General features: G+C 42.3%; 1 pseudogene; it reads right to left on the bottom strand.

Annotated features, from left to right (window-relative positions):
• Positions 1-4781: 4781 nt before the first annotated feature.
• On the bottom strand, positions 4782-6010 carry LOC102859515 (annotated as a pseudogene).
• Positions 6011-10626: the final 4616 nt, after the last annotated feature.

The raw sequence follows: 10626 nt of genomic DNA, 5'->3' as shown, positions 1-10626 counted from the left end.
AGGATCGCTTGTTAAAAAAGGGAAAAAAAGGGGGGGCTCTGGTGGCCTAGAGACAAGAGACTGTACTGCAATGCCAAAGATAAGCGGTTCGAATCCACCAGATGTCCTGCCAGAGAAGGAGGGACAATTTCCTCCTGTACCAGTCAGATCTGATATGACGGTACATGCAACAAAAAATAATAAAAATAAAAATAATTAAAAAAAAAAGACATCACGCAGGAACAGCTGGGTGGGTAGAGGAAGATAGTACACCAGGTGGATGTACACAGTAACTGTAACAATGAACTCTAGCTCATCCGCGAACATAAACATGGTATAGCATAGGGTAACTGTCTCATCCGTTGTTGATAGGGTCGTTATGACTAGTATTTGCTTTAACCACACATAAGAACAATATATATGAGAGAAAGAATTCTGTGACAAGTGAAAGTCATTCAAGCTTGAACGAATTCCAATTGTAACAACAGTTACCTTGACTCAATACGCCCCCTCACTTGAGCCAGTGAAAATCCCATGAAGCATGAAGAAAGGGCACACAGGGTTTGCATCAAAAGGAATTATGATAAATAGTAAGATGCTAAAAAGAATAAGCATTATGGAAGAAAAAGTTCTGTAGAAAACATCAGGATTGCTTCCACCTAGGAATAGAGTAAAACAAACATACTACTGAATTCTAAGATTAGGGCCACCATGAACCACTTGAAGAATGTAGATGTCATTCTCATATCTTCAATTTAACTTCTGAAAACGGATGGATTTTGGAGAATGAAAGTTCATTAGCATAAACATTAAGCAAGTGGTGAAAAAAAAATTGGGGCCTGCCATTTGAAATGTGGTTTCAGGGCTTAAATAAAGGAATTCGTCTCTTGGCCTGTGCTATGCAGCCACTGACCTAGCCAGTGCTTTTCTGAGCTGTGCCAATTTCAAAGGATTATAAAAAACAGTGCTTTCAGCGTGCAAAGCCAAAAATACACTTATCCTACCTCACCCCAGAGGTGTCCAATCTTCAGCAGTATGTCATAATTTAGATATTACATTTCTGTTGCTATGTGCTTGTCTCATTGACTGCAACAGACAGGGACCCTAATAACAACAGATCTGAACCTTGACCTATCCTGTGCTATCCTTACAACTAGACACACGTGAACCTACTGTTACAGTCACTGTCAATCCATTTTGTTGAGGATCTTCCTCCTTTATGCTGACCCTCCACCTTTTCAAACAAGATAGCCTTCTCCACATTACCAGCCTCTCTTAACATGCCCAAAGTACAGGAAATACAATTCTACTATCTTAGTCTCTAAGGAGGACCCTAGTTTCCTTCTCCAGGACAGACCTGTTTGTTCTTTTGGCAGACCATGGGATAATCAGTACTCTTCTCCAGCACCACAACAAAGGTGTTGAATCTTCTGAGGTCATTCTTAGTCATGATGCAACTTTCACAGGAGAGGACAATGGCTTGAACTGGGCACTTAATTTAAGATTAGTCTTCAAACTATGAAGATGGCGCAGGATAAGACAGAGTTCAGATCTTTTGTTCATTAGGTTGCTACATCCTGTACATAACTCGATGGCACACAACAGCAAAAACAACAGGCTAGCCTCTCTACCTCCAACACACCTGAGCTCACTGTTACAGTCTCTGTATCAATCCATCCCAAGGGTCTTCCTCTCTTTTGCTCACCCTTCACTTTTCCAATCACACTGTCCTTTAATCATAACTGACCACTCCCAACAACATGGCCAAATGAATGAGAGAGAGTTTCATTTATCCTTGCCTCCAAGAAGTACCCTGGTTTCACTTTCTGCAGGGCAAACCTTTTATTTGTTTGGCAGTCCATGGGACATTCAGTATGCTTCTCCAATTCCCCAACTCAAAGGCATTTCTTTTCTTTCAGTCAACATAATGAATGTCTAACTTTCAGATGCATAGCAAGCAAATCAGAAGACTATGGCTTACATCAGGCACACCTTCAGTCTTCAAACTAACATTATTCCTCTTCAGTACTCTGGAAAGATCCCCGACAACATGTTTTCCCAATGTAGTAACAGATGTCTTAGGAGTCCTTTATATTAGCATTATTACATTAATTTGAGCTAGTGAGGATGAGGTAAGAGGGACACTAGATTTATTGGTAAGATATTTGCAGACTAGAAGGTAAGGAATACTCAAGAAAACACTAGGTACCTTCAGGGAGGCTGGGCTCTATGAAAAATGTGGCATCAGGATTGGAGGAAAACTCATCAACAACCTGTGTTATGCAGATGACACAACCCTGCTTGCTGAAACTGCGGAGGACCTGAAGAGTTTGCTGCAGAGGGTCAAGAACTGCAGCCTTCACTATGAATTGAAACTCAGCATCAACAAAGATTCTCACCACTGGGCAGGTTGGTAGAATCATGATAGATGGTGAAGAGATTGATACCTGCAGCCAGGAAATTAAAAGACGAATTGTATTGGAAAAGTCTGCTGTCCAAGATCTCTCCAAAGTACTGAAGAGCAACAATGTCAGTCTGGAGACTAAGGTGCATCTGGTTCAAACCATAGTCTTTGCAATTACTTGCTATACATCAGAAAGTTGGACAATGACTAGGGATGATAGGAGAATTGATGTCTTTGAGCTGTGGTGCTGGAGAACACTGAATATACCATGGACAGATAGAACAAACAGGTTTGTCCAAGAGAGGGTGAGATCAGGCTGCTCCTTGGAGACAAGGATTGTGAAGCTCCATCTGACATACTTTGGACATGTTGCAAGGTGGGACCAGTCCTTGGAGAGGGACGTCATGCTTGGGAGGGTGGAGGGACAGTGCAGGAGAGGAAGACCATCGATGAGCTGGATTGATTCAGGCACTGGGGTAATCGGGGTAGGTGTGTCGGAGACAGTAAGGTTGACACAGGACAGAGCAGGGTTTAGGGCTGTTGTACATAGGGTTGTTGAGTTGTAGGCAACTCAACGGCTCATAACAAACAACACCATCCTTCATCTCAGAGAAAGGTCATAGGATATAATTATGTGGGGCACATGTCAAGATAGCCCATCTAAAACGGAAAATAAGCTTGGGCCTCTTTAGATTGTGTGTGTATGTGTGTACTGTCAAATCGGATCTGACTGGTACAGGAGAAGAGTGTCCCTCCTTTTCCAGCAGAGCATCTGATGGATTCGAACCGCATACCTCTAGGATTGCAGTGCAGCTTCTTGCCACTAGGCCACCAGAGCTCACCTCTCATTAGATTTTTGAGATAATACATATATCATTTAGGTGTGCTTCTATGGTCTGCTTATCAGATGACTCCATTTCTGAGCTGACGGAACGTCCCTGTACTATTTATGTGTCCTTAGTTAGTGGAAAAAAGCTGAATTATTTTTACCTCCCATTATAAACACGTATCAACTCAAAATTAACGACAGACTTATTATGTCAGAGCTATCTCTGTGAAGATCTTAGAAGGAAAAAATGGGGCTCAATCTGTGACCTTATTCATCCACGGGATTCTTGAAAATGACACCAAAACAGAAGATGAAAATACGTTATGTCGGACTTTATGAAATAAAAAAGGCTAGGGGAGCTCTGGTGGCCTAGTGGCAAGGAGCTGCAACTACAATCCCAGAGGCACATGGTTCGAATCCACCAGATGCTCTGCCGGGGAAGGAGGGACAATCTCCTCCTGTACCAGTCAGATCTGATTTGACGGTACACACACACACAAAATAATAAAATAAAATTTAAAAAAAAAAGGCTTCTGACTCAAGATTGAAAAGACAACCCAAGGAATTTATGAAAACATTTGAAAATCATGTATCTAATGATGTACTCATATCTAGAATATACAAAGAAATGTTACTCTTCTTTTGGGTGAACCTTTCCTCATATATTCAAGCTACACCAAAGATTTCTTGAGCCTGGAAATCTCCTCTGGTTTGAATAATCTGTGACTTCTGGATAAAGCCATGCTCATAATCTTTGCAAACATAAGGCTTCTCCCAAGTCACTTCTTATGGGCGAAGAGATTTACAATTCAAGTAAACCATGACTCACACTTCTTCCAAAGATAATAAGGCTTTTCCCTTGAGTACGTCCTCTGGTGTGTGATGAGATTTTAATTCTAGGGACAGCCTGTCCTCCCACACTGCAAACATTAACGTGTCTCTCCTTAGCGTGTGCTCTGATGACTGTGATTGATGAGAGCTGGATTCTAGAACTGACTAAAGGGTTTCCCACACTTCTTGCAAATGTAAGGCTTTTGTCACAAGTGAGTTCTCTGGATTGTGATGAGATGTTGAGATGTACTTTCTGGCTAAAGACTTGCTCCCACTCCTTACGAAGTATTCTCTTGGGAATTTCCACTGGTGTTTGAAGAGATGTGACTTCTAGGTAAAGGTTTGTTCATACTCCTTGTAAACATAAGGCTTCTGCTCTGAGTGAGTCCTTTGATATGTGGTGGCAGGTGACTTGTAGCTAAAGACACCGCTTCTCCCCGAAGTGTTTTCTCTGGTGACTGAAGAGATGTGACTTCATGGTAAAGCGTAGCCCCACTCACTGCTATATTAAGGCTAGTTCCCTTAGTGTGTCTTCTGGTGTGTGATGAGATTTGAATTATTCATAAGTGTATGCCCACACTCTTTGCAAACATAACTCCTCTGTTGTATATAATGAGACTTCTGAGTTAAGGTAAGCCCCCTCTCTTTGCAAACTTAAGGGTTCTTCCCTGAGTGTGTTCTCCTGTGTCTACTAAGAGATGGCTTACCATTAAAAGTTCACTCCCACACACTGCAAACTTAGGACTTCTCTCCTGAGTGTATCCTCTGGTGACTGATAAGATATGGTTTAATGGTAAAGCTTTGCCCACACTCCTTGCAAACATGAAGCTTCTCCCGGGAATGTATCCTCTGATGTTTGATAAGATTTGACTTATGGGTAAAAGTATGCCCGCACTCTTTACAAACATGAGGCCTCTCCCCTGAGTGTGTCCTCTGGTGTGTGATGAGACTTGACTTATGTTTAAAATTATGGCCACACTCTTTACAAACATAAGGCCTCTCCCCTGAATGCGTCCTCTGGTGTGTTATGAGATTTGACTTATAGGTACAGTATGGCCACAGTCCTTGCAAGTATAAGGTTTTTCTCCCAAATGTATCCTCTGATGTCTGATGAGATATGGTTTAATGGTAAAGCTTTGTCCACACTCACTGCAAACATGTGGTCTCTCACCTGAGTGAGTCTTCCTCTGGTGTGTGATGAGACTCGTCTTCTGGGAAAAGGCATGCCCACACTCTTTGCAAACATGAGGCCTCTCCCCTGAATGCGTCCGCTGGTGTGAGATGAAGTTTGACTTATGGGTAAAGGTACACCCACACTCTTTGCAAACATAAGGCTTTTCTCCTGAGTGTGTTCTCTGGTGTTCGATGAGATACGGTTTAATGGTAAAGCTTTGCCCACACTCCTTGCAAACATAAGGCTTCTTCCCTGAGTGTGTCCTCTGGTGTGTGATGAGACTTGTCTTATGGGTAAAGGTATGACCACAGTCTTTGCAAACATAAGGTTTCTCCCCTGAGTGTGTTCTCTGGTGTCTGTTGAGAGATGATTTCGCATTAAATGCTTGCCTACACTCTTTGCAAACATAAGGCTTCTCCCCTGAGTGTGTCCTCTGGTGACAGATGAGATATGACTTCCTGGTAAAGCTTTGCCCACACTCATTGCAAACAAAAGGCTTCTCCCCTGAGTGTATCCTCTGGTGAATGATGAGATGTGATTTCCTGATACAATTTTGACCACATTCACTGCAAACATAAAGCCTCTCCCCTGAATGTGTCCTCTGGTCATTGATGAGGTGTGACTTCTGGACAAAGCTACACAAATCCTTGCAAACAACATGCTTGTCTTGGAAGAAGGACCTTTTATTTGTGTTCAAGTTCAATTTCAAGTCACAGTCTGGGTCATCTTCTCTACATGTGATTGCTCTAATTTCTGAGGCTTCTGAATGCTTATGCCTTTGATCTTTTCCCATACTGTGCTTGCTCTGGGCCGAGGTGGGCTGTAGGCCTCTCCGTAAGTCATCATGTCCAGAACTTGATGAGTGTCTTCTGGGTAGACAGGAACAAGTCCTTGAAGGCTGTGTTTCCCTTGCCTTCCCATGATAAGGTCTGGAGATTTCTCTCTTGTGCTTCTGCGTTTTCACTCCTATAGCTTTCAGGAGAGTTCCACTCCTCTTGCTGCTTCTGAGGCTCTGAGCTGAACTCCACTGGATGCAAGAGATGTTCTGCACATAAGCCTGGGAAGATCTCTAGCACATGTTGGCTAAGGAACCGCTGACAGCAGAAAGCCACAAGGCAAGAGGAACAGGAGGGGATTTTTGTCTTTGGTTCTGCTGAAGAGAGAAAATTTTCAATTAAAGCAGCTTGAACAGTGTCTGCCTAGACAGTAGTCGGCCTAGACAGTATTACTTCTTTTATGTCAGGGAGACTCTTCCCTTTGGAGTCCCTGAGTGGTGCAATTAAGTGCTATCCTAGTATCCAAAAGGTTGACAGTTTCTAAGACAGACCAGAGGATCTGCTTCTAAAAGGTCAAGGCCTTCATTACCCTATAAAGTATTTCTATGCTGCAGACATCTTGTCAGGTGTCACTGAGTCAAGAATGACTCAGTGTGATCCTATGGCCAGCCACCCTGAACCCTGTTATATCCTGTGCCATTCTCATCATCATCTGTGATACACTAGAGCCCATGCTGAAGCCACTGCAGCAACTCATCTCTTTTTGTGTGTGTGTGTGGGGGGGTCCTTCCTCTCCTTCATTGACCCTCCATCTCTCTAGGCATGATGTCCCATTCCAAGCAATAGCCTCACTTGGCAACATGTCCCAAGTATGAAAGATGAAGCCTCACCATCTTTGCCTCCAAGGAACATTCTGGCTGCACATTTTTCCAAGACACAACTGTTTGTTCTTTTGGCAATTCACACAAACATGGGGTTCCCATAATTCCATATCAAACTGATGACAAGGAAAACAATCTTACTGTCACACCTGGGATGGTTGAGAGATCAGAATTTGTTCCCAACCAATAATCCACTTCAGTCTAGTTTTGCAAGTTACGCTTCATAAATAATGCAGAATCAACCTGGTAAAGCAAACTTTTTTTTTAAAGCAAACTTTAAAGTGTTTGGCTGTTTATGAAAAGACTACTGGGGTGAATCTACTAACCTAGCACTAAGAGAAATATGTGTTTGTCATATTTTATTAACAATCTCTATGGAACAGTTATACTTTTCTACATAGTAGCTATGAGTAGGAATAAACAAGTGACTATATGTATACTGCAATCCAGGTAATTTATAAATATATAAACAGCTTCAGTTTGCTTGGCTTACACTCAGCAGTCTTGGTACCAGCAGCCAAGAAATTAAAAGACTAATTGCACTGGGAAAGTCAGCTGTCAGAAACCTCTCCAAAGTACTGAAGAGCAATGATGTCAGTCTGGAGACTAAGGTGAGCCTGATCCAAGCCATGGTCTTTGTAATCACTTGCTGTTCATCAGAAAGCTGGGCAATGACTAGGGAGGATAGAAGGAGAATTGATGCCTTTGAGCTGTGGTGCTGGAAAAGAGTATTGAATATATTATGGACTGCTAGGAGAACAAACAAATTCATCCTGGAGAGGGGAAGCCAGGCTGCTTCTTGGAGGCAAGGATTCTGAAGCATCGTCTGACATACTTTGGACATGTTGTAAGGAGGGATCAGCCTTTGGAAACGGATGTCATGCTTCGGAGGGTGGAGGGACAGCGCAGGAGAGGAAGACCCTTGATGAGATGGATTGATTCCGTCACTGGGGTAATGGGGGTAGGTGTGTCAGAGGTAATGCGATTGGCACAGGATAGAGCAGGGTTTAGGGCTGTTGTACATAGGGTTGCTATGATATAACAGCAACAACAAGTATTTATACACATATACATATATATATATATATACGTATACACTCACATATACATATACATACACATCTACAGTACATCAACTAGAGTAATAACTTTGAAGAAAGGCTCAGACACTGCTTGTGCTTCTTAAAGAAAACCTAAAAAAAGCAGCCTCTCCTTCTACAAAACAAAAGCCCAAGGGGGGGGGGGGGAATCAGTGTATAAGTTCCATGAAAATATAGTTTCTCATTATCTACAGGGAATAAAAGACATAAAATCACACCTGGAATATGTTCAAATGAGGAATATATTCAAATTAAGGAGAGTGTCTAAGTGGGAAATGGAATAACAGCAGTATCTTAACAATACCTGACTTCAGAGGGAATATGGTATTAGACTAGGCAAATACCAGTGAAGTGAAGGCCTGTCCAAGAGACCTTCATCCTCTGTCCTATTTGCCAGCGTTCACACCATCTCCATGGTGATTCTGAGCAAGAGAAATGGTAAAAGATAAAAGTATATACTCACCCAAGGACAGAAGATTCCTAAACATCTCCAGCACCACTTCTTTGTACAGGTTCTTCTGCTCAGAGCTCAGGGTCTTCCATTCTGCCTCCGTGAAGTCCACGTTCACATCCTCGAATGTAACAGATTCCTGGATAAGCCATAAATCAATACAAACCAATTCTCCATCAATTTATACAATGAGTATTTTTTTTATTATTAATTTCAATGAAAATTTACAGAGTCTTTGGATTTCCATTCATTCTTTGTTGTACTTTTCTCCCCTCCCAACTCTCCACCCTAGTACACTGCCCTCTTGGAAAAGTAAAATTCTTTCATTGTTTTACAAACCCTCCCCCAGGTCCACTCCACTATGCAGCCTTCGCTCTCGACTCCTGTCATGACAAAAATACCTAACCACATATCCCTTTTAAACAGTTTTCTCCTTCCACTGTTTCAATGCAGTATACATTATTTAACCCATCTTTCTCAGTCTCCCCCCAACCCCAATGTCAATCCTGTTTTACAACAGTGGCACCATGCAGTATTTGTCCTTTTGTGACTGAGATCTTTCACTCGGCATAATGTCCTCCTGGCTCACCCATTTTGTATAATATTTCACGAGTTTCTTGTTTTTCTATGCAGCATAGTATTCCACTGTGTGAATATACCACAGCTTCTCTATCCATTCGTTTGTGGACGGGTCAATTCTTCTCCTGTCATTCTTATTCACTGTCTAGCTCTCAAGAAGAGACGATGGCCTGAATAAAGCTCATCTGAGTCTTAGAATTGACATCATTGCTACTCAGTAATTTGGGCAGGTCCCTGACTGTAGACTTTCCAAATATAATAGGTCTCCTAAAATCCTGACTGCTGGTACCAACAGTGTTGACTGTAGAGACAAGTGAGATGAAATAGTAATTTCAATCTTTTCTCCATCTACTTTAACATTGCTTAGTGGTCCAGTGGTGAAGATATTTTTCTTCTTGATGTTAAGATGCAATCCATATTGAAGGCTGAAGGCTGCAGTCTTTGATCTTCTCAGACAAGCACTTCACATTCTCCTCGCTTTGTGCAAGCAAGGTTGTATCATCTACAAGACACTAGTTGTTAATGAGTCCTCCTCCAAAACTGAAGCAAATTCTTACTCCTTGAACAAAGCTAATGTCACATTCTTCTAGAGTCTAGCTTCTTGAATTATATGTTTAGCATACAGATGAAATAGGTATGGGAAAAGGATACCACTCTGATACACATCTTTCCCAACTTTAAACCATACAGTGTTCCCTTGCTCCATTTGGATAACAGTTTCTTGATCTATGTTTAGGTTTCATTGTTGTTGTTATGTGCCACTGAGTTGCTTGCGACTCATAGCGACCCCTTGTCTGTTCTGTCCTTTGCCAATTGCGCTGTCTCTGATACACCCATCCCGATTACCCCAGTCACTGAATCAATCCACCTCATAGAGGACCTTCCCCTCCTGCACTGTCCCTCCACCCTCCCAAGCATGATGTCCCTCTCCAAGGACGGTCCCCCCTTGCAACATGTCCAAAGTATGTCAGATGAAGCCTCAGAATCCTTGCCTCCAAGGAGCAGCCTGGCTTTACCCTTTCCAGGACAAACCTGTTTATTCTCCTAGCAGTTCATGGTACATTCAATACTCTTCTCCAGCACCAGAGCTCAAAGGCATCAATTCTCCTTCTATCCTCCCTAGTCATTGTCCAACTTTCTGATGCATAACAAGTGATAGCAAAGACCAAGGCCTGTATCAGACGCACTTTAGTCTCCAGAGAGACACCACTGCTCTTCAGCACTTTGGAGAGGTCCCTAACAGCAGACTTTCCCATCGCAATATGCCTTTTAATTTCCTGGCTACTGTTGCCAAGAATCTTGATTGTGGAGCCAAGCAAACTAAAGCTGTGAACAATCTCAATCTCTTCACCATCCATCCTCATACTGCCAATTGGTCCAGTGGTGAGAATCTTTGTCTTCTTGACATTGAGCCTTAATCCATATTGGAGGCTGCAGTCCTTGGCAAATAACACAACCTTGCTTGCTGAAAGTGTGGAGGACTTGCAGACTTTAATATGGATTTCATCTCAATGTCAAGAAGCAAAAATTCTCAACACTGGACTAACAGGCAATATCACGTTGTTGTTTGCTGCCATCAAGTCATTGACGACTCATAGTGACCCTATGAACGAAAGCCCTGA

Source organism: Elephantulus edwardii, unplaced genomic scaffold (genome assembly GCF_000299155.1).
Source record: "Elephantulus edwardii isolate Elephantulus edwardi_28Jun2011 unplaced genomic scaffold, EleEdw1.0 scaffold00236, whole genome shotgun sequence".
In the NCBI taxonomy this organism is placed as follows: Eukaryota; Metazoa; Chordata; class Mammalia; order Macroscelidea; family Macroscelididae; genus Elephantulus; species Elephantulus edwardii.
The sequence above is the reverse complement of the archived record's forward strand: the minus strand, read 5'-3'. Positions and strand labels throughout refer to the sequence as shown.